The 24,518-nt window shown below is 51.8% G+C and overlaps 1 protein-coding gene across 1 annotated transcript in view; it reads left to right on the top strand.

The window, feature by feature from the left end:
• Window positions 1–3,328: 3,328 nt before the first annotated feature.
• The window catches only part of ADISSP (adipose secreted signaling protein), a 127,931-nt gene continuing 106,741 nt past the window's right edge, over window positions 3,329–24,518 (top strand). Inside the window, exons 1-2 of the mRNA XM_067533594.1 lie at window positions 3,329–3,388; window positions 3,823–3,936. The gene's annotated coding sequence lies outside the window, so the exon portion shown is untranslated. The remainder of the gene's footprint in view (window positions 3,389–3,822; window positions 3,937–24,518) is intronic.

Below are 24,518 nucleotides of genomic sequence, written 5' to 3'. Positions count from 1 at the left end.
GGCTCCAGTGAATTCTGGGGGCGCCCTCCACTGGCAGCACAGTTGAGGCCCAACACATTTATAACTGCTGGTCATGATGCTCCGGCAGGTGGACCGACGGCTCCACCGTCGCCGTGAGTCACCCCGCCAGGCCTGAGAGCACAAGTGGGGATCACACCGCAGGGAAGGGAGCAGCAGCGCGTGGGCCACACACTCGAACACACGCGCACGCGCAGTGCGTTACACTCGGCAACCAACACGCAGGCGGCCGGGTGCCTACGTGCCATTGGCAAGAGTCTGCCCCGGCGAGACCGAGGCCCCAAGGGCAGGCTCAGCAACCCCACGCTGCAGTCAGGGTGGAGAAACCCCAGGGGTGTTTCCCCGGCCACCTGTCCCTGCGGGAGATTCCAGGTGGCCCTGAGCTGGCCAGCTCGGTACAGGTATGAGGGAGGGGCGGAAGGGGAGGGGACGCCGGAGCACTCTCGGGTCCAGAAGTGGCTCCAATCCCTTCCCCACACCAAGCCCAGCTTGCCCGGGATACCGAGCCTGTCCCATGCACTGGCCAGCTCCATAGCCTCATGACAGGGATCTGCAGGCACCCGCACAAATGAGGGTGCTGGAAAAGGCAGCCGCCCGCTGGCCCAGGGAGAAGGGGCTTGTCAGCCCCAACCGGCCCATCCGGCCGCTGGGCAAGAGACGCAGGGCCGGGCCCTTTGGGGGAACCATCGCCCCCACTCACTGGAGCCTGGTACTCTGCCCCCCTCCCCTCCCAGTGGCCACCAGTCCCAGCATGCCCTGCACCCACTAGCCACGGGGACTCGTAGCCTGCTGCATATTTAAAGGCACAGTGTCTCCTGGAGCAGCTTGGCTGACCCCAACGGTTCAAACACCCTGCCACCGACCTACAACCCGTGAGACTGGGCAAAATCATGAGATTTTTCTTTCTTTAAAGAAGGGATATTGCAGATTTGGTCTGGGTTTTTTCCCATTTTTAACTCCCCTTCCCTCCCCCTGCCAGTGTGTGTGTGTGTGTGTGTGTGAGAGACAGAGAGTTAGTGTTGTCGGTGCCCCACGTTTATTACGGATTTTGGATTTACGGATTACAAGATTTTGGCCCCTGCCGCAGCATCTCTCTGCCCCACATCAGCCCCACTCCCTGCCTCCCCATCACTTCTTCCTCCTGTCACTTCTGCCCCCATCACTTCTGCCCCCATCCACCCCTCAACAGAAAGACTCCCACTGACTTCAGGGCGCTTAGGCTTAGGCCCATGAAGCGTTTTGGAACCTCTTGGGGGAAACGGGGCCGAGATGGGGCCCAGCCCGAAGAGCCACCGGCAGCAGAATTCTGGGAACGGCCGTTGGGCGGAAAGGGCCGTTGGGCAGGAACTGGGAGTGGGTGGGGGGAGGAGCGCTGGGAAAAGGGGCCAGAGATGGGGATCGAGCCCCAGCAGTGGGGATAGAGCTGATTTATTTGAGGGCCAGCAGCATGCACCACACCAGCGCAGGGCTGTTGAGGGTGTCAGGAGCCCTGTCCCTAGGGGATTACAGTCTAACCCAGCGGCAGACAGCAGAGGTCAGAGGGACATGTGATATAGTGGCTGAAGGACCAGCTCGGAACATCCCTTTGAGATGAATGTGAGCTGGACACCACCCTCCTCTGAGAGCGGCTTTTTCCTCTCTGCAGACCGAGACAGACAGCAGGGCCGTGGGTCACATTGCGGGAGTTTTCCTCACAACCACAAAAGCTTATATTCTGCAGAAGCAAAGGGGGGCTAACCAGGCAGGGAGGGAGGCTGTAGTGCTATATATCGCTGCCCAGACTGCGATGGGAAGGGGAGAGAAGGAATTAGACACTAGCAGGGGGATAGGGTGGATAACACTAACGGAACGTCTGATACAGCAAGTTAGTTAAAGGGCTCCCGCCATGGGAACTGGAGGCCACAGAGGCAGGAAAAGGAAAGTTGTAGCTACTAAATTCTTGGAGAGCTGCTAATGAACCAGAATAGCTCAGGTCAGAGGGACCCTAAATGTTTATAAGGAGGTAAAAGAGTTGCAGGGAAACCACATTAACAGCCTCAGGGGTTCCAAAATCACCAGACTGGCTTTCGTAGATTCTAAGGCGCTGTGATCCTCGCGCCTGCCCTGCTTTGGACAGGCCAGGACTTGCCTGTATCAATTCCTGTTTGAGTTAGAGCCTATCCTTTAAAAACGCAGCCGAACACTGCTTAAAAATGGCTGGTAACGAAGGATCCACCAGAGCCCTTGGTAAATTGTCCCAGGGCTAATTCCTCAGATAGTTAAAAATGTGCATCTTATTTCCCCTCTGAAATGGTGCGCCTTCAACTTTCAGGCATGGTCTCATGTTATGTCTTGTTCTGCTAGATCGAAGAGCCCACTATCAAATCTTTGTTCCTCATGCTGGTGCTTGTAGACTGGGGTCCAGTCACCCCTGAACCGTCCCTGAGGTCAAGGGGCCAGAAGTGATGTTGGAGGGCAGGGTGGGGGGCAGACCGGATCTGAGGGGAGATCTGATTTTAGGGACTGGGAGACACAAGTGATGTGTGCTGGGCGGTGGGAGGCGGCATGTTTTGGCTGGGGTAATTGTCGGTCTTGGGGGTGGGCCCATGTCGTGGGGGAGGAGGGCACAGCGTCAGTTAATCAGACGGTTGGGGTTTGGGGAAAAGCTGGAATCACCGACCCCACGCCATGCCTCCGGGGCGGCTGGCAACACAGCGGCTGAGGCAGGCGTGTGGACGGAGGGGGCTGGGCCCACGGGGGGAGGCCGAGGCGCACGCTTGTGCCTGGCGTTGGGTGTAAGCACTCGCCGGCACGCAGAGCACACCGCGGCGGGGACCAGACGGGCTTTTCCGGACGCGCTCGGCGCCCAGGTGTGGTGTTTGCAGCCGGGAGTCCAGTCTCAATTCAGCAGGGCGGGCAGAGGGGGGACGGGGACAGGGAGGGGGTGGCAGAGAGGGGGGCTGGGCAGTGGGCCCAAGGATGTGGGTCTAGGCCAAGGGGGGAGTGGGTGGGGGAGGGGTCCAGCCTGTGGGGGGGGAGGGGAGGTGGAGCCCCCAGGCACCACATTGGGGGTCCCAGGGAAGCACGTGGGGGGGGGGGGGGCTGGGGACCAGCCCGACTGTCACGTCCCCACCCCTCTAGCGAGTCCTCATTGGTCCGTTCCTAACCCGACGCCCCGCCCCCCAGAGTGACTCCGCCCCCGCCCCTCGGGGATTTCCCGCATTCCCTGCCCGTCACGGGGGCGGGGGCGGGTCCCGGAACAGCCCTGGCCAATGAGCGAGCGAGGGGGCGGGGATGAGCGCCGGCCAATGGGAGCAGGCGGGGGGCGGGGCCGGCCCGGGAGCTCAGCCGGAGGGTGGCCGGGGCGCGCCGAGCTCTGGGCGCCGGGGCGGTGAGTCGGTGGGACGGAGCCCGCGGTCCCCCTCGCCTGCCCCCCCCCAGCGCCCCCCTCCTCCAGTCCCCCGCAGCCCAGCCCCCCCACCTGCCCCCCACCTGCCCCAGCCTCCCTGCTTGCCCCCCCGCTCCCCACCTGCCCCAGCCCCCCGCTCCTCCAGCCCCCCTTCCTGCCCCACTCCCTCCTGCCCTGGCCCCGGCCCCGGCCCCGGCTCCAGCCCGGTTCCCGCACCCTCCTGTCCTTCCCCCCCCCCCCCCATCTCCTTTCTGCTCTGCCCCGGACTCCCCCCGCCTGCTCCCCCCAACCTCTCCTGCTCCCCTGCCTCGCCCGCTCCGTTCACCCCCCCCTTCTCTGAGCACCGAGTGGGAGGGGGCGGGGGGTGAGAGGTTGCCCCAGTTAAACAAAGACTTTCTCTCCCCCCCCCCCGGCAGGGTCCGTGTCTGTCTCTGTTTACTGTAGGGTTGCTGGCTGGCTGGGGAGGTTCCGGCGCGGGAGAGGCCGCTGGGGAGCGGAGGAGCAAAGCGAGGTTGGCGCTCCCCGCCCAGGTAAGGATGCAGAAGCGGGACTGGCCGGCCCTGCTCTTCACGCGGGTCCCTTGTCTCTGCCCGTCCCTCTGGGTCCCCGCCACCCGGCTGGCTTCTGCGGGCCGCCGCTGGTCTAGCTGCAGGAGCTGTGCTGAGCCTGGCTTGGCCGGGAGCCTCCCTCTGTCCACGGCCAGTAGCCCTGCCTGGGGCACGTCTGTTGAGCTGCTGGGGCCATAACGAAGGAGTAGCCAAGGGAGGCGCGACTGCATCTGGGGCGCTTGGTGACCTGGCTCCCAATGCGTTACTGGGTGTTCAAGACGAAGGGTGCGTTTCTTGGTAGCCTGGTGCATGGGGGATGAGAGAGAGTTCAGTGGGAACGAGCAGAACCGCAGGAGCGGTTGGATACCTGCGATCCAGGGATGCTGGTTTGATAGGGTAGGTGAGGCGTCTCAAAGCAGAGGCTGTGGAAGAGGTGAGGCTCCCTTTCATCCCTGGCTCCTGTAGGTGGGCGTCAGAACTGTCTAACTGCTATCATCTGTTGGCACTCGACAATTCAGCTGGTGAGCCTGGGGCCTGTGCCCTCAGTGACCGCAGAACCTCAGCCTTCATTCCTCTTTTGTTGTAAAAATAGCCCAACGGTTCCAGGGCAGTCCGCTCCAGCGGGGTTGGCAGGTGCTCAGAGCCTCTGGAAACTGTGCCACGTGCTTCTAGCCCTTCTTGTTAGGAGGAGAAATTTCACAGCATGACCTGTTGCAGGGCCATCTGCCTGGCTCTGCTGATGGACAACTCCAGGGCACCTGCTGCTGCCTGGGGCTCCGCCAAGGAGCAGCAGAGAAGTTGAGAAGACCCTAGCGATTTTCACTGCAGCCCCTTGGCACTGAGTGGGTGGCTGTGAAACTGACAAGAATCCTGTCAGTGTCATGCTTAGCAGGCCCTGAGCCCCTGCAGGGGCTGGGTTGGAGCTGTGTGCGGGGGAGGGAGGAGGAGCTCCAAAAATGGAGCCTGAGGGGGAAGGGGAGAATAGCAGACATCCCCAAAGGGGTTAGAGAGCAGTTCTCCCTACTGGCAGGCAGGCGGGCAGGGGATGCATGCCAGGAACAGATGGAGAAATGGATCTTTCCAGTTGATCAGATGCCTGCAGGCCAGGTGTTGATATGGGGGGGGGAAGCCTTTGAACCATATTTAGGGACTGCACCTTGAGAGGAGTCTCAGCACCTTCTGTTCTCCCCGCAGCTGCAGCTCAAAGGGGGGAGCATCTCACCAGGACCCTGAATGCTCCTGGTGGGAGGCTTCCCTCACTCATTTTTCATATTGTCTCTGGCTGGTACATATCCAAAACTTTTCAGACCCTAGGCTGAGCCTCGCTGCCCTCCTTCCCATGTGCTCCCTGCCACAAAGGGGTGTATGCGTCCCAGCTGTCAGTCAGCAGGGCTGGCTCCAGCCTCATGCTTCAGCCAGGCTGGAGGGCCGTGTGAGGAAAGCGGTTGGTGGAATCTGGCTGAGCGGTGTGAGGGTGGATTAATGCTCGCATGGAGCTTTGAGGGTGCTGTGTGCTGTCCATAATAAGATATGCTTCAGTGATTCAGCAATGCCTTGTTGTGTAGTCAAGCATACCTTGTGGTCTGCCTGTACATGTGTCTGGGAATCACCTTTCAGTGTGCTCTACTTGTGTGTACGACCCAGTTTCTCGTTGCACGGGTGTGCGTGTAACATCGCTATTCAATACTTGGAGGGTGCTGGCAAAACTGAGAGGAAGGATGGTTCTGTGGGTTGGGCTCTGGCTGGGGACAGGTCTACACTTAAAACGCCGCATCAGCTCAGGGCTGGCCCGCTGTAGACTCATAGAACCGTAGGGTTAGAAAGGACCACACGGGTCATCTAGTCTGACGCCCGGCCATGAAGTAGGATTTGTTGTGTCTAAACCATCTAAGCCAGGTGGCTCTCCAGCCCCCTTTTGAAAACCTCCAGTGAAGGAGTTTCCACAACCTCTCAAGGCGGTCTGTGCTATTGTCCTACTGTTCTTACAGTTAGGAATCTTTTCCTGAGATTTAATCTAAATCTGCTGCGCTGTAGTTTGAACCCACTGTCTCGTGTCCTGCCCTCTGTGGCATGAGAGAACCACTTTTCTCCCTCTCTTTTATGGCAGCCTTTCAAATATGTGAAGGCGCTATCATGTCCTCCATTAATCTCCTCTTTTCCAAACTAAACAGACCCTGTTCCTTCAGCCCGTAGCACTTTAATGAAGGTGCTCTATGCCAGTGGTTCTCAACCTTTCCGGACTACTGCACCCCTTTCAGGAGTCTGATTTGTCTTGCATACCCCAAGTTTCACCGCACTTAAAAACGACGTACTTACAAAGTCAGACAATAAACATACAAAAGTTTCCCCCCACACTATTACTGAAAAATTGCTGACTTTCTCATTTTTTACCATATAATTATAAAATAAATGGATTGGAATATACATCTTGTACTTCCATTTCAGTGTGTAGTATGTAGAGCAGGACAAGCAAGTCATTGTCTGTGTGAAATTTTAGTTTGTACCGACTTTGCTAGTGCTTTTTATGTAGCCTGTGGTATAACTAGACAAATACTTTGATCAGTTGATGTACCCCCTGGAAGACCCGTACCCCTGGTTGAGACCCACTGCTCTGTGCCCACGGTAGAGAGCTCTCCCGTCCGTGTAGTTAATCCAGCGCTGCAAGAAGCTGTAGCTATGTCAGCTGGCGAAGTTCTCCTGCTGATGTAGTTATGTCCGCATTGGTGCGTAGGTGGATTTTTCACACCCCTGAGTGATGTAGTCATATTGGAGTAATTCTGTAGTGCAAGACCTGCCCGGAGACTCAGAAAGCTTGGGTTTAGTTCCTGACTTCATCACAGTCTCCATCTGTGACCTTGGACTAGTCACTTAGTCTCTGCACTTCAGCTCCTATCTTTGCAGATACCCTGTGAGGTAGGGCACAGAAAGACAGAGGTGCTCAGGTACACTCACGTGATGGCAGGAACAGCTGTAGCACAGACAGCCAGGCCGTGCTAATGTATAGTTTTCTAAGTGGATTTCCTATCGTGCTGGATAATGGCTGGCTGAGAGTGCCTGCTTGTAAACCAGTGTGACCACGGCTTCTATTTCAGAATCCCATGTTGCCCTCCTGTTGTCTGTTTTGCTAGACAGAATATGCCCCCTCCCCAGTACTGTAGACTGAACGTGAGCGCAGTGCCTTGGTGTCATTAGCAGGGTGAATGCGATCCTTGGATGTGTAAGCAGGGGAAGATCAAGCAGAAGCAGGGAGGTGGCATGGTATTGTCTCTGCATGTGGCACTAGTTCGTGAGAGCTCTGCCAGATGCTGTGTGCAGTTCTGGTGTCCGTGTTTCAAAACCTGTGCTGAGAGCCAGGGAAGGAATCTGAAGAAAGCTACAAAAGTGATGTGAGGTCTGGAAAAACCTGCCTTGCGGTGGGAGAAGTTCAGTCTGTGCAGCTTACCCAAGAGCAGGTTAAAAAGTGACTTGACCACAATCTGCAAATACCTGTGTGGGGAAGAGGTTTCTGAGGGTAGATCGATCTTTAGTGCAGCAGAACAAGGCATCCTGGTTTGAAGTGAAAGCTCAACAACTTCAGATAAGCTACAAGGTGCAATGGTTAATTCCACTCACTTAAAAATGTGCAACAGTTTACCTAGGACTGTGGTGGATTCTCCCTCCCTTGCGGTCTTTGAATGGAGACTGAATCCCTGTCTAAAGATTTGCTATAGCTCAAAGAGAAGTTATAGGATTGATCTAGAAATCGCAGGGTGAGGGCTCTGTGGCCTGCGTTATGCAGGAGGCCAGATTAGATCACAGTGGGCCCTTCTGGCTCGAACATCAACGGGTCCTGAGGCATATTCAGCTAATGATTATATCCACCCCCAAAAAAACCAAACGAAAACCCTGGGCTAATGTTAACAGTAAAACTCTCCTGGTTCATGCAGGCCAATAACTGTCCACTGTCGCCGGCTGTGAAAACTTCAAACCTCACCCCATGGAGTCGGTTCCGAACTGATATCCCCGCTTAACGGAGTGGGAAGCTGAGGCACAAAGCAGGGCTGTGACTTGGCCCAGGGTACTTAGTAAGATGGTGACAGGGCTCAGCTATCAGTGGGGTTGCTGGCAGGATGTCCATCGAAGAATCAGGGGCCTGAAAAAAAACCCCTCTCCTAGGGAAAGACTGAAGAGCCTGGCATTGTTTACTTCTGATGATGAATGAGAGGGAACGTACGTCTGTACGGTCTAGTGAAGGTGGGTTGGGAGTTTCTGGTCTCTGTCTCATAACACAAGAATAAAAGGGACATTCAGTGAAATGAAAAGGTGGGACATTCAAAACTGACAAAAGGAAACAAATTTTCACATTGTGAATAATTACCCTGTGGAACTCACTGCTACATGATACCTTTGAGTCTAACAAAAAGGGACTGGGCATTTATTTGGATAACAAGAATCAGCACAGCTATCATAGCTATGCTCCCATGGTATTGGAAAGGATATTAAACCTCGTGCTTCAGAGATGAGCTGAAAGCCGAACTATTAGGGGATAGGAGAAAGACCTTCATGGAGGGCAGATTGTCCCACATCTGCCTGCTGTGGGGTTTCTTGCACCTTCCTCTGAAGCAGTTAGTTCTGTCAGGGACAGAATTCAGGATTATATGGACCACAAGTCTGATCCAGTCTGGCAATTCCTATGCAATGGGCATAGCATGAGAATGTGGACAGAGCTGTACCTAGAACCCAGGAATCTGGGCTCCCAGTCCCTTGTTCTGGGCTCATGCTGCCCCAAAACGCTGTTGTGTCTGCATCTTCAGCTCTGCTGGGTCCCCGTGGCCCTGGCTTCGGAAGCATTCAGGTTAACGCTGTCTGTGAGATCAGGAGTGGGTACCTTCTTGTGAATATTTTCTCAGACTGAAGCTGAGTTTGGCTGTGATGAAGCCAGCTAATTCCTGGCACCACAGCTGACTCGCTTGGGAAAGCTTCCTTCTGGCCAGTGTCCAGTAAAGAGTCTAGGACATCAATTTCTACACAATGAATGCGCGTCTCTCGTCGTCGTGGTGACAAAGAAAACCCACCGACTCTGCACTAAAGCGGTGTCAGCATCCTGACCCCGCAGGGCTCCTGGGGCGCGGCTGCTGACCGTATCTTTTCCCAGCAGCAATAGTGTGAAAGTAACGAGACCCTGGGCCATTGCGCTGCAGGTGGGAGCTCCTGGGAATGGCCAAGCATCAGGTCAGTTTCCCTTTGCGCTGCTTGGGCTAAAGCTGTGCTCAGCAGTAAGGAGCAGTGTTCACAGGGGAGGAGGAGCTGGGAAGAGGCACAGGAGGGAGACAGTACAGGGTAGAGGATCAGGTATCCTTTTACCTGTTGTCTTCCCCCTTCCCCGCACCATTCCCAAACTACCAGGGAGACTTTTTTTTGGAGGTTGAGTGGGAGAATCTTTTTCCCTTCCCTCAGCCACGTAGCAGCCTAGGGCTGAGCTCGCTACTTGCCAGAGGCTGATACGAAAGGTGGAACCAATTGGGCACAGTCCATGGGCATAGAAGGGCAAAATATCGCTCTCATTGGCCAGCGTGTTCCTAAACTCGCACGTTTGCCCAGGCGTGCAGTGGCAGTGATTTGGGGTAGGGTTGGGCCTTGGTAGTTCAGAATGCACAGACGCAGCAAAACACGCTTGCATGGACTGGAGCTTAAAAGATCTTGTTGTTCATTAATCATGACACCGGCAGTGGCTGAAATGGCCAGTTTATCTCCTCCAGCCTGGGAAAAGCTGGCACTGGAGCCACTGCGCGATTATCTAGAACTGGAAGGAATAATTTAGTTTTTGCTCATTATTGCGCTCAGCTCAACCTCTGCTCCCCGTTTGAGATCCAACAATCTCTTCCTGGAGGGAAGTCCAAGGTCTTAGGCAAGATCCCAGATGAGCAAGCTAGATAAGCCACTGGACTCCTTGGGGAGGTGGGGGGTCACCCTGTCAGAGTGCTAGAAGCCAATTAAACTCTGTCTCTGAGGCAGGCAGGGAAACCTGGACTCCCAGGGTACATCTACATCGCAATAAAAAACCTGCAGCCCCAAGTCGCAGAGCCCAGGCCAGCTGACTTGTAGGGCTCAGGCTGCGGGGATAAAAATAGCAGCGTAGATGTTCGGGTTCTGTGGGTCTCTTACTGCAGCGCAGACGTGCTCCCGTTTCCCGAGCTGACTTGTAAGGATGAGGACCGCAGAGGATCAGGATTTTTGGTTTCTTTCTGTGGTTTGAAATGTCTCCATTTCAGCCTTTTAAGATGCCCAGATACCATCTGTGAGCTGTCCGTGCCTAGGGCAACCCACCTAAAAATGCCAAGGTCAGGGCAGACTGCAAAAGGAGAGCAGATTCCCCCACACTGGTGGGTGACGCTGAAGTTAGATTCTCTGACTGGTCACAAACAGTGCTCCTGATTTCCCACACTGGTTATCAAGAAGCTACAGCAAGAAATACACAGCCTCCTTTTTTGGGAGCCAGAGACTGAAATGAAATCAGTAACTGGGTCCAGTGAAGTGAGAAATTATTTAAAACTCTGCTGACTGTATAAAGTGTTTTCCTGATCCCCAAAGGGTCAGCCACAGCACCAGATCAATATTGGTTCGGGTTTTAACCACAATACTACACTGCCAGCCAGTCCTTCAATAACTAAAGCTGAATGTTTTATTATAAAAGAAAAGAGACAAACAAGATGAGAGAGATTAAATGCTCAAAGCAATCAGATACATACAAATGACTTCAGAGCCCGTATGTATCAGATTCTCAGAAGAACTGTGGCGTTTGCAGGCTTGTACAGTTCCTCTAGTGTACATGCAGTACCTGGCCGGGTCTCAGTCCTTTCTTTCACTGCTACAGATGCAGAATAGTTGATCCAGAGATAGATAGGAAGCAGGAATGAAGACAAGATGGAGACGGTGCAGCTGCATTTGATAGTCTCTGTTCTGTCATGTGGCTTGTTTCTCAAACACAAGTTCACAGCACATGGGCAGGGAAAAACACTCACAGTGCCTCTGACCACAGGCATGTCCCTACATGTCCGATAACTAATAAGTGCATCCCTGCCTTCTGTCCCTGGGCTCATTGTACAGGTGATGACCCTCGTGAGTCTGGCACTAATCTGCCTGGGCGTGGTGTAACCCCGTAGCACAGCACAAGTGTTTGGCTACAGATATCTCACACACACCCATAACTTAGTACAAGGACGATACATTCACACAAACAATATTATCATACTTGGCAAACGATAACCTCTCCAGTGGTACCCAATATGGCATATCTTATAAGAATCATTGCAATTTTTGTCATATTGGTATTAAATGGTCACCCCTAATCCAGACAGTGTCACACCATGGTGATGGGGGTAGCGGTGGAAGATGTAAACAGTCGTGGTAGCAATAATGTGGGAAGGCAACAAAATAAAATGACAAAGATGATGAGTTTTAATGTTGGATCCCAGTTGCTTCTGATCCTTCGCTGCTTGTTCTGCACCTTCCTTATCTCTGTTTTGCGGACCAGCATTCCAGGTACTGGTCCGTGAAGGCACCTCCCCAGTTCCTACCAGGGCAGAACGTTAATGTGTTTTGCCTTTGACAAGTTTTCTATTTTCTAATGCCAAAGCTGACTTGAGCTTGGCGAAGTGTGGTGGAATACTTGAGCTGGGTGGATAGAATTGGGTGGAGAGCAGAATACACTCCGTTCATACAACTCCCCAACACTGTGATAAAGTGTGTATTCATACCATGCACACATACCTGTGCTATGCTGAACATAGCTGTATTGGCTGACAAAGGCGATGGAGGTTTTTTGTTTAAAATGCCGTAAGAATTCTGGGGAAGACTGATCAGGGAACTTGCCTAAGGTGGGGGGCACAGGCCCGGAGATGCTGCCTTTGATTTAAAGAGAGAACTGTTTGCAAATTGCCTCCTGAGCACATGCTGTCCCATCCCTTCAGCCCCCTGCACAAGCACTGAGCGTGCTCTGTAACTTGTCAAAGAGGCGTTGGTGGGTCTTAAAGCTCTTTGGGGCTGAACAGGCTGGCCTGATCTGCAGCATGCTCCCCTCTGTGGCTGGTTTGCTGGAAGATGAAAGCTGCTGCTGCTGCCGCCACTAATGGAGTTGCTCCCTTGGTTCAAATGATAGAGGCCTGTGCTGTGGTATTGAAGGGGTCCCAGGTTCAAATCCTGCTCATGTGAGAGGGGAGGAGACCATTACATGGGCAGGTCAGGTGTGATGGATGGGGAGCAAGGGATTTACCAGACTGTGAGCTGGTCATCTCCAGAATTTTTTCTAGGCGGTAGGGAAACCTAGGGAAATAAATGCAGACACCTTAGCATCAATGCTGCACTAGCATAAAGCAAGTATTCAGAATTAAGCTTGCTCCGGCATGGTTAACTCCCCTGTACTGCAAATGAGGGATGCAGGTGTCTGTATAGTGTGCTGATGTGCAGCTGAAAATAGATGATGTGCCGTCATTATACTGTGGTTGCAGGATCTCCACCCTGGGTCTTGTGCCAGAAGCATGAGAGGGGGCAGAACCCCCGGCTCATTGTTTGTATTTAATATTCCAAGCTAATGATTAAAATCACCCACTTGTCTCCACAAGACTAAGAAGATAAATAAATCAGTCGAGAGAGGGGAACAGTGTGTGTGGCGCAGTTGGAAAAGCGAAAGCTTGAGGAAGGAGTTGGAAGCTGATGAAAATATGTATTGAGGTATTTAAGTAGAGTGAAAAGGTTTTAAAAGATATTTCCTCTTCTAAAGTGGATTATCTTCTGCCTTGGAATGAGAATGTAGCTCTTGTTCAGAACTTAACTGGCCCAGATGGCCCCATCACTAGAAACACAGGTCAGTCATGCTTCTGATGCTAAATTGTCTCTTTGATTTTGTGTTTTAAATTCAGTATTCCCCGCTTGAATTCTTTCTCCAAACAGTTTTTAAAATTATTATTCAAAGGGTTGCATGGCAGAATATACCATGTGTTTGTCTGGGGGGAAGAGAGAAGGGGCCTGTGTGAGATCTGCGTGGAGGTGATTTTTAAAGAGGCTGTGTTGCTTAGTGGTTAGAAGAGGGGACTGGGAGTGGGATGGCCATTTCCACAGGGGTCCATTTCCACAGGCTTCCTGTGTGGCTTTGGGCCTGGTTTTCAAGGTGATCATCACTGATTTTAGCTAAGTGCCCAGATGGGAGCTGAGCTCTCTTGTGTTGAGGATAAATTGCTCAGAGGAGCCGTGTAAGCAGCCAGCGAGCTGTGTTGTATTGACTGAGGGAATACAAAATAGCAGTCCACGAGCCAGCTGAGGCAGACAAAGGCCACCTGCGTTGTTCTCTTATGGATGCAGGATTACACATCTGAAGCGTACGGCTAGGGAGAAGAGCCAGCTGTGTCCTACCTGAATATCTATTTTAAAACACACGTGGGCTACTACAACATGCCGCTTGGTAGTCGTTTGTGCCATGCAAACTTGCTGGTTCATCCCCCCATGGCTACTGGAACTCCTAAATCATAACCCCCGACGCCGGGTTCATGTCAGCATGATGTAAGTGTTCTTCCTTCCTCCTCTTCATCACTGCTTCGCGAGCCAACACCTCGATACAGGTCCTTGATGCTCAGTGTCTTGGATGGGGTGATCTGAAAGCATGTAAGGCACAGACCATAGTCTCTCAGCACCCCAGCCTGACAGGTAATTAGTTGATCCTTCTTTGTTGTGTGGGGGAAACTGGCACGCAGTGAAAGCGAGGATGAGCGAATGGCAGAGCTTGGAAAAGAAGCCCAGGAATTCTGCCTCCCAGGGTATAGCTACACTGCAAAAAAAAAAATCCCTGCTCTTAATCCAGATTAAAACGGCAGCCATGGCAACTCCACTTTTAACTCGGGTTAACAGCTTGAGTTAAAGCTTATAAGGCTCATAACCCATCTTGGCCAACCCGAGTTAAGACCCCAGTTTTTGGCGGTGTAGGGCACCCCCCAGTCCTGTGCTCAGATCACAGCATGTCACAGGATGTCTCTTTCCCAGATGCGCTGGTAATACATCTCAGCCTCAGATGGTTAGCCATGTCCGCTTTCATCAGATTCTAAACCTGGCTTATTATCTGTGTTGTCACTGCCTGCCAGGGTCAGTGCCCCAGCGCGTCGAACGCCAGGCAGCCGGAACGTCTTGGAGCAGGCTTGTTCTGGTTTCTGTACTACCCAACACGATGTCCTGTCTTTCCTACTTAACCAAATACTTGATCGATCCTGCTCTCCCTGGGATGCACATTTCTTCCCCCCTCCTTTCCCTAAGCACATACTGAGCATTTCAAAGGCTCCTTTTCCCCCCTGGGTATTAACCCCTGTAGCCATGTTGTCAAAGAGGAGGAAGGTTTGTTTAGACATGTCTCTGGTGGGAGTTCATTGGACTTTGTAGTCTGCCCCTGAGCCAGGCACTCCCAGCTGCGGTGCGATATGGCCTTCTGTCTAGGAAACATTTCCCTGGCTCCAGCACTGGCTTATGGGAACACCTTTTACACACACAGTAAAGCTCCCTCTGGTGTGCCTGTATCGAACAGGATTGGTCGGATGGCAGCTCGCACGTGGCGTCCGTTGTTCATCCATGGTTGGGCTGTCAAGGCCTATTTCGGTCAGACAGCGTGGTACCGCCACGCCACTGACTTGGACTACGCTTGTGGGGAAGTGTCCCGCTTGACAAGGCGGTTGTGATTGATACACACATCACAGGATTGTACTGCACACATCAGCTCTACGGCCAGATGCACACAGGCGCTGGTAGGCATGGCGCTTCCTGGGGGGGTACCCTGGGTGGTGGGGTACCTCGCTACCACCCGCCCTGATTGTGAGGTGGGTGTGTTTGTGTACAGGGAGCAGGGCTCAGCTTATGTCCCGTGGCAGGCAGAAAACAGCCACCCGATGGTAACAGCTCCTGCCTGGGCTGAATTCACATCCGTGACCTAGACAGGAAGGGTCCTTCTTATCTCCAGTTTTGTGAGGCGGAAGGCGTTGCTATTCCTGACTATCGCATAGCTGGAGAATTCCAGTGCGTGTCCTGAACAGGACAGAACTGCGAGCACAGACGGATTGATCCCACCTGCTACTTTCCTTCTAGGCTCTGTCCTGCCCTGGCCCAGCCTGTATCCTTCTACATCCTAGCTGCAGACAGGGTGACGTGATAAGCTACTCTGGCTGACTGCTCCTAGGAGACTGCAGCGTCTGATCGGCTGCCAGCTCCATGGCGGCACGTACCCGTATCATTTGGCAGGGCTTAATTTCTGACCTGTTGTTCGTGCCAGTCGTGTACCTGCAGCTGGGGTTCCCTGCTGCTGTCACTCTGCGATGAGACTGCTAGGCTGGTGCTTCGCGAAGGTGGATGCAGCCAACACAGGGCAAGCATCCAAATACGGGATCTGATTGGCCGATGTTGCATCAGAGTGGGTTTGTCTTGGATAAAGATAGAGTCGAGAGGCAAATTAGGCAGTTAATGGTTCGTTAAAGGTGACTTTTGCAGGGAGACACGCACAGGAGGCTCATTTCTTTGGGTCTGTGATGCATACTGTAGACGGTAGGAGTTTTTCAGGCAAAGTTTTTCTTCTTGGGGTTTTTTACATTGGATATTCAGGTCTCATCTACTTTTTGTTTGGAATACTGGAGAATTTAGGAGGCTTAAGCCGTTGGAGATGCAGAGGAAGTGAAACTGGATTGCAGCAGCGGGAAAGTGATTTTAATTCAGATGGTTTAAAACTATTTCTGGCATCTACTTCACTCAAACACCCAGTACGCAGTTAGGAGAAAAACTCTTTCTGTTAAAGATTCAGATACTGTAACGAAAGCCTGAGAGCTGCTTGCAGTTTGTATCCAAGACCTCCCCTGACTTCCTCTTACAGGGAAAACAAAACTTGACATTCCTGCTATATTTGTAATGTGAAAAGCAAGGAAAAAAACTACTTTATGTGCCATGAGGGAACAAATGGGGCACGACCCTTTGCAGGTCCCCTTTAAGGGAGTAATGGACCTGGCAGAGCAGAGGATCAGCTGTGCTCTCAGTACTGGAGACCAGTGCAGGCTGGTTTTCATCCAAATGCTGCCCATGGCCGAGCCGTGACACTCCACCACTGGATCAGAAGATTGAACAATCAGGCTGTCCGCAGACACTGCTAGTGACTGATCAGTGACCATGAGGTCGCTTGCTGTGACTTGGAAACGTCTGAGAGCGGGCTGACCTCTGCCGCAGGTATTAATGCTGTACTGTGGTGGTCCTTCATCTCACGTACCTTCTCAGAGGAAGGTTTTGTGGTTAAGGCACTGGATTGGGATTCAGGAGACCTGGGTTCAGCTCCCAGGTCTGCCACAAACTCTGTGAGACCTTGGGTGAGACCTCAGTGCTCTATCTGTAAAATGGGAATACTAATCCTTCCTTTGCCTGTTTGAACTGTGAGCTGTCCGGAGCAGGGGCTGTGGCTGTGTGCGTGTGCACAGCAGCTGGCACTATGGGGCTCTGATCTAGCTGCCCTACTTGATAGGACTAATAAATAAGGCCTGATTCCAGCTGTTTCTCTGGGGTCCTCTGCACCCTTTTTGGCTGTCTTTCCTACGGCACCCCCCCAACATAACTGATTCCCCCCATCCTTTAAACATTCACAGCATGAAAGGTTAATGCAGAGTCTCAGCTGCCCATCTGTTGCTGGACGGGATCTCAGTCCATAATTAATGATCAGCAGATACGCTTACTCCATCGAATTATTTATTGAACTTGGCGCAGTCAGGGTAAGCTATTAAAGAGCAAAGCAGACGCACTCCGGAGTTCGGCTAATGTTCCCTTGCCCCGTATCATTTCACTCCCAGCTTGTGTTCCCCCGGGTGCTTTGCTGAATGCATGCGGACAGACTGTGGCTGGGCGTCCCATTATGCGTCCCATTGTATCTTCCACCAAAAGGCCAGGGCACAGCCCGTCTCAGAATAACTCTGCCTGCAAGCCTCGGGTGAAAGGCGTCGCTCTGCAAAGAGTGTTGTGTCTGGGCGTGATTTGCAGTATGTAACCCGGACGGCGTGTGCAGCCAGGCGATGGAGGGGTTCAGAGCTTGCAGGGTGGGATGAAAGCGAAGGCAATCTGCCCTGTTCTCCTGAAACTGCCTGGGCTGCGGGTAATGGGGAGGGGCCTTCCATAGGGACAGGTGAGGAAGCAGGAGATAAGGGATGGGTGCTTCTAGGCTGGCTGATTTCTAAGGGGGCAGGATCTTCTCCATTCTGCCTGCTTGGTTAGGAAGCTCGGAGAGCAGAGGCCTGTGCTTAGATGCTAGAAGTAGTTGTGTGTAAAGCGCTCGGTGATGGAGAAATGCCCTGTGAAATGTGTTTTTATTAAGAGTCTTTGTTAACCGTCTGGAATGTACCAGTGAAAGCTTGCCTAGATTACCCCCAGGGGTCTCTGCATCTGTCGCCTTCCTCCTAACCTGTGGGACCCAACAGAAGAACTTGGTCATTCGCTGTTTCCCCCCCCCCAAGTCTGCTAAACTTGGAGAGACGTTCTGGAGCGACACGGCTGGTGCGTGGCGGCTGAGGATACGAGCGGTGATGTTCCTTGAACGCTGTGTTCTTAGGCAAGAAGAGATCCTCCCCCACTTCCCCCGTCTGTCTGTCTCCGTCTGCTTCGCTATCTCAGCATCGCCTCTGTGCATCCTGTGCCAGGCGTATCGCGGCGTGGCATTCCCTCGGCTGCTTCCCCCTTCTCCTCTCGGCTGTCGTCATCTTTTCTGCTCCGTCCCCCTTCCTCCCCCCGTTGACTTTGTGCACTAGCCGTGGCCCTGACCTTACGGTGGGGTCTGCCACAGACCTCCTCAGCTGCATGAGCTGCTGCTGACTTCATCAGGGCTCCACGTGGGAGGCAAGCCCGCACCTGCCCGCGACGGGGTGCAGACTCGGGGCCTGTGTGCTCTCCGTGGAGTGGGTGAGCTGGCTCAGCCGTGAAGGAGCAGTCAGCTCTGGAGTCGGGGGTTCCTCTTCCGGGGGGCGGTCGTGAGGCCAAGAATCCCTTAGTTAAAACAAACCTAGGCTGGGTGACAGAGCAACCCGGTCCCATTTGGGTGCGGAGACCATCTTCCTTCCCAAAGCGCCTGGGCTGGATGAGCGTGTCTGTGCGTTACATGCACATACCCTGAACTAGTAAGTACCCCTCCCGCTCTTGGTGCCTGGCTGCCTTCCTTCCCTAGGCCTGCTTTAATACTCCACCCCGCAAGCTTGTGTGAAGTCTGTTAACTCCCTGACTGCTGGAAATGTGGGGTGGCCTGCATAACCCGGGTCTGTGAGCCGCCCAGGCGATGCCTAGAGATGGTTATTTCCGTTACGGTGATCCACAGTGTCAGGTGCTGTACGTGCCCATAACAGAGAGCTCACAACCGAAGTGTCAGATGGGGTGTGACAGGCAAACCAGGAGGGGCGGGGCAGGGGGGAGAGGGGATTGGGAGAACAAGACCAGCATAAAAATTTAGCAGAAAAGCCGCTGGCTTGGCTGGCCTTTTCCTTAACCAGCAGCTATTGCGGGTCCCTGGGGTGAGGGGTGGGGAGCAGCTTTGGTCCCCCCCAGTTGTGGCTGGAGTTGAAGTGAAGTTCTAGAGGTGAAAGGTTCTCTTGTCTCGTTACTGATCCTGCCAGACGGCCTGGTCCCCGCCCGCCCCCCCGGGTAAAACGCAGCCTCCTTTGGAAAAACCGGGACCGAATGGCTGGGTTCTGCTCCGGCAGCCCGTGCTGCAAACCAGCGAGGACCTGCAGATCTAGCTGCACGCCGGCGCCTGGCCCCCCCGTCTCAGCGCGATGCGAAGAGGGTCTCTCTGCAGTGATGGGCTCTCTTAGCGCTATGCCGTCCAGCCCAGCTGCTGCTGCCTGTCGTCCTCGGGCGGACGGGGAGACCTCAGAGCCTGGGAGTGGTTGGGTGAGGGGTGGGGAAGGGTCCCCCTGGCACCGAGACCCGGCTAGGAGGGTAAGGGCGTCCCCTCCTCTGAGCTTTGGCTTCCCTGACCTGCCTTGCTCTGTGTCCCCGACACGCTCACGTGCTGCCCTGCAACCTCCCCGATGCTGTTCCCCTGCCCTGCCGCCCCCTCAGCCCTCTCCTCCTTCCTGCTCTCCGAGCTCTTACCCTAATCTGGGCTCCGTGGACTAATCTCCTCAGCCCCCAGTAAACCCTCTCCGTCTCTCTCCACCCGGGGGGTGGTGTGTGTGTGTGTGTGTGTGGGGGGGGGGGGGGGGGGTTTACTCCTGGCACGCCCTGCTGTACGGGTGCCCCCGCGACAGCAGCCAAGGAGGGCTGCTTGTGCATCTGATCCAGGTTCAATTCCTTGCTCTGCCACAGCCTGCCTGTGTGACCTTGGGCCTGTCAGTTAGCCTCTCTGTGCCTCAGTTCCCGTCTGTACAATGGGGGTAATAGCCCTGCCCTGTCTTCCGGGGTGTTGGGAGGATAAATGCATGAAAGCTGGAGGGATGCTTGGATACTATGGTGATGGCAATCAGATAATTAGAGGGATGACACCCTTCCCCTGCCCCCTTGGAGCGCACCAGCTGCTGGGCTCTTGCCAATCTCAGCTCTCTCTGGGGCACCTTGGGGCTATTTACCCCCCTTCTCCCAAACTTCAGCCTTAACCTCCTGGCGTATGTCTGGACTGCAGCTGGCAGCGACCCTCCCGCCCTAGGGAGACAGACGGATGCTACCAGGGCTCGCGCTAGCGTGCTAAAATAGACATTGTGGATCAGGCATGAGCTCAGTTTCTCAAGCCCACTCCGTCCCTTGTGTCTTAGCTGGGCTGGCTAGCTTGAGTTCTTGCTGGATCTGCAGTGTCCACATGGCTTGAGCCCCTCTAACCTGAGTCTGTCTCTCTCCAGGCTGGGGGGGGGGTCTCGCTCCCAGCTGTAGGGTAGAGGTTGTCCCTTCAGTATTTCAAAAATGCTTTTAGATCCTCTGCTAAAGGGTGCCTCGGAAATGGCAGAGAATAAAACCCCAAGGCCTTTGGGAACTGCTCACAGTCGTTTGCTGTGTCCCGGTTTTGGCTTAGATGGACGTCCCGCTGAAAGGAGCGGGTTCTGTTTTGTGTTTTTAAATTCCACCAAGTGTCTGGTTTTTCAATGAACGCTCAGCGAGCCACGTGTGCATCAGATAAAGCTGCGCTGCTGGTGGGAGCAAGCAGATTCCAAACCAGATAGAGGATAAAATAATATCAGCTGCCAGGTTTTGTGTATGTGAACCAGGCAAGCCGCAGGAGTCTGACTAAATGTGCCTCGCATTGGCGTCTAAAGCGGTGTGGAGCTGGATTATCAAAGGGAATAAAGGCCCTTCCCCCGCTGGGTAGGGCACTAGGATGCGGGTGCCTGGCTGCCCCAGTGCAAACCTCTAGGGTAGATGCAGTTTGCACCAACCCTGATAAAGCTGCACTGGTGTAAATCATGGCTAGGCGAGGGCTTTGCCTGGGGGCAGCGACATCAGAGGCTGAAAGGACACAGCCGAGGACATCTATCCAAGGGCAGCAGGGACCGAAACTTGTCTGTATTAATGGCTCCATGGAGGCCCCTGCTTGGAATAAATCTCGAAGGGTCCGTTCAAGTCCCTGGGCACAAAGTGTCCATGTGCGACTGCCACCATCCACGGGGATTGAACCAGGTGCTTCCCAAGCTGAACGCACCCCCTTTTTCAAGTGTCCTCCGTGGGTCAGCCACAGAAGGAGACGTGTAACATGCCCTGTCCCGTGGATCCCCGTTGCTGCTGAAAGTGCTCTCTGCCCTGCTTAAATTGTAATCTCATTGGGGGCAGGGACTGCTTTTGTTCTGTTTGTACAGCGCCTAGCACGACAAAGCCCTAGTCTGTGGCTGGGGCTCCTGGGGCTCCGCCGGCACAGAGAACTGTTGGCAGGCTCAGCACAGGAGCCAGGGACTGAATAGGCTGCAGAGATTGAGGCATCTTCACGAGCAGAAGCTCCCCTCAGGGCAGGGTCAGAATACGTGCCGGGCAAGGGGTGTGTGAGGGAAGCTTGCCCAGCTGTTTTCCTTGCTGGGTCTCCAGCTTCAGACTCTAGGCCTGTCAGTCTAGCACCTCTCGGACAGCGTTCACACAACTTGCTTCATGCCTGCTGTGTGGGTACTTGCATTTTGTTCAGGGTGGATTGATCTGGACATTTGTCGTACTGTGTCCAGTTTTTGGCCCCCCACTAAAGGAAGAATGTGGACAAATTGGAGAGAGTCCAGTGGAGGGCAACAAAAATGATGAGGGGGCTGGAGCACAAGATTTATGAGGAGAGGCTGAGGGAACTGGGCTTGTTCAGTCTGCAGAAGAGAAGAGTGAGGGGGGATTTGATAGCAGCCTTTAACTACCTGAAAGGGGGTTCCAGGGAGGATGGGGCTAGGCTGTTCTCGGTGGTGGCAGATGACAGAACTAGGAGCAACGGTCTCAAGTTGCAGTGGGGGAGGTCTAGGTTGGATATTAGGAAAATCTTTTTCCCTAGGAGGGTGGTGAAGCACTGGAATGGGTTACCTGGGGAGGTGGTGGAATCTCCATCCTCAGAGGTATTTAAGGCCCAGCTTGACAAAGCCCTGGCTGGGATGATTTGTTGGGGTTGGTCCTGCTGTGAGCAGGGGTTGGGCTAGATACCTCCTGAGGTCCCATCCAACCCTCGTCTTCTGTGATTCTTCTTCTATGATCTAAATCAGTTGTTCTCAACCTGTGGTCCACAGACTCCTGGGCGTCTGCAGACTGTCTGAGATTTCCGAAGGAGTCCGTTTGAAACTCGTTAAGGGTCTGCAAATGAAAAAAAGGTTGAAAACCCCTGATCTAAATCAAGGATTTAGGATTTAAATCTGCAATTTCAAATAATGATTTGAATCTCCCAGTGAGAAGCCTCAATTTAAATCACTGATTTTTAATCATTTTCTTCTTGTACTTCACTTATTTTCCTAAAGAAAGGTGCATTTTCGTTGGTTGATATAACCATTAAAACGTTGAGTTACAACTAACTAGAGTCTTTATGCTCGATTGGGTACCTCGTTTTGCTCTCTTGGAGGGTACTCTATAACTTTATACAGTTACTGATGCAATTATATAGCTTAATAACGTCAGTGTTTTATTGTACATTTCCAGTGTTAGAAAATGGTGAATGATACATTGCTTATTTACTGGATAATTAACTTTTTGCTCATGATTTGTCAGCTCCATTAGGGTGGCAACTGGAATTTAATTAAAAACCGCATATAATGTTTATTTTTATTAAACAAAACAACCTTCCACATTTTGGATACATACATTTTTCATCAGGCCATGTTTCACATTTACAGCTAAATGTCTACAGTTAATTCCTCTGTTTAATAAATCAGTGAATTAAACTAATTATTTCAGCTTAGCCAGGGAAAATTTTCAAATAGGTCTAAGTGAAAGTGACTGGATCTTAAGTTCCCGCTTGCTGAAGTCTCTTGAAAATGAGACAACAGTCTAAGTTATTTAGGCTGTCCTTCAGACTTTTCAAACTAATAGATTTCATCCTCTCCCTCCTGGTTTGAATTCATAGCTGGGAAGGGAGACCAGGTTTCCTGCTTTTTCAACTCCTAATCGATTTCTCAACATTGAATGAATTAGTCCAAATGAAGAAAATATTCTTTCTGTGCCTGCAGAAGAAGCTGCTGCTGTCAAAAGCTGCTTTAGCACTTCAACAAACTCTGGTTCTGGTGCTTAGCCAGTGACTTCCATCAGTTCAGTGCTGTGACTGTCTTTAAAAACAGCGGCAGCAAACATTGCTTGAATGAGTCACGTCTATTCCTGAAAGAAAGAGAGAGATTGTAAATAGATGGTATTGCTTGAATGATTCACCTCCATTCCTGAAATGTGTTATGGTTGGCATGATTATGGTGATTATTAGGTGCCCATGTCATAGCAGTTTCTTCTTCAGCAGTTACCCTGGTACTTTGGATTGAAAATATCGGTGAGAAAATGATGTGGAGTAAGTGCTTGATCCATCTGCTTCTTTATTGCCTGTAGTTTAACTGTGTTGTTGGGTGTTTCTTGAGGTTCTCTCCAAATGTCAGCAGCGTCAGCAATACGGCAGCAATCTTCGCGCGTTTTGTCCAAGACTATGGAAGTAGGTTTCAATATATTCAGCAGATCTTTTACATTTCTCTTTACTCCAGTGTTGCCTACTTTGGCTGTGATAGTTCTGTCAATATTGCCACAATTTTGCTTCACAAATTGTCATCCGAAGAGGCCAGTTCTTAATAAATAGCTCAAAACAGTCAACCACTGAAGTCTATCATACATCGTGGGGGAGAATTAGTTCAGATCCTCCTGCTTTTTTTCAGTGAAGATGAAACAAATTGGTTGTCATGGAAGTATTTTGCAATTTCACCAATACTTCCCTTTGTTCCTGGAGTTGTACTCAAGTCTTTGGCTAAAAGATGCATCAGATGAGCACTGCACCTATATGTTTTAAGTTTCCGGTTCCCTTTGTTAATGTCTTCTAGATTTCCTCTCATCTTTGCTACATTTGCAGCATTGTCTGAAAAATTACACACTTGATGCTTGAATTTCTGTTCACAGTTCATTAGAGCTTTTACGGATACTTTTAAGTATTCTGCTGCATGAGCATTTCCTGAGGTTTCAGTTGTTTCTGTAAAATAGACAACTCCGTCGTCTGTCACACACGAACTGGATCACTGTGTACATTACTCCACCCATCCAGACCCAGATTACCACATTTCCCATCAATGTTTTTTGCACACTATTCAATTTCCTTGTCGTCTGCTATATCCAGCAACATCTGCTTTGCTTGGTAGAGTGTAGCATAGTCATAATGGCTGAACCATGTCAATGAAAAGTTTCCTCTGAACAAGATGAAAGAGAGAATATGTTGCATAAATGAACCGAGCTATCTTTTCATCTATGGAGTCTGGCTGGAATTTGCTGGTGCTGATTGCATAGTCATCCGTCGTTTTTATATGAGAGGATGCAGAAAGTCTTTTTTCTTCCCCCTTCTTTTTTGTTGATACAGGTAATATTAATATACTGTTTGAAGTATGGTTAGTTGCAGTACTGCTGGTGATACCAGCAGATGACTCTGAAGTTATAAACGTTGCAGATGATGGATGTTCATAACACGTTATATCTAAGCTGGACCCTGAAACAGTCTTTCTCACTCACTGTTTTCAGTATACTGCTTTAAAAAAAAAAAAAAAAAAAAAAAAAGATTGTAAATGGAAGAATTCTCCTTATCTGAGCAGTTTGTAATGTTGTTTAGATGATATAATTTATTCTAAACCCAGTGTTATAGGGAAAATAATAAATCATACGGCTTATCTAAATCTATGTAAACCCTTATCTCTAGCAACATAGCAAACAGCTTGGGGAAAAAAGATTTTTTTTAAATTTTAGAGTTCATAAATGCCTGATAAAACTTTACTTTTAAACAGGAAATTGTCACCTAGGATGTCTGATTAAACTGAGCAATAAAAAAAATTTCAGAAGTCAAGCAGTAATAGCAAACCTATATTTGATAACTAGTCCAACAACAAAGTAACATACCAAGTATATTTTGAACACATTTTTAAATTCATAAGTAATTT

This window comes from Emydura macquarii, unplaced genomic scaffold (genome assembly GCF_026122565.2).
Source record: "Emydura macquarii macquarii isolate MOO-44397 ecotype Brisbane River unplaced genomic scaffold, CSIRO-AGI_Emac_v2 contig_3345, whole genome shotgun sequence".
NCBI lineage: Eukaryota > Metazoa > Chordata > Testudines > Chelidae > Emydura > Emydura macquarii.
This window is presented reverse-complemented; position numbering and strand designations above follow the sequence as displayed.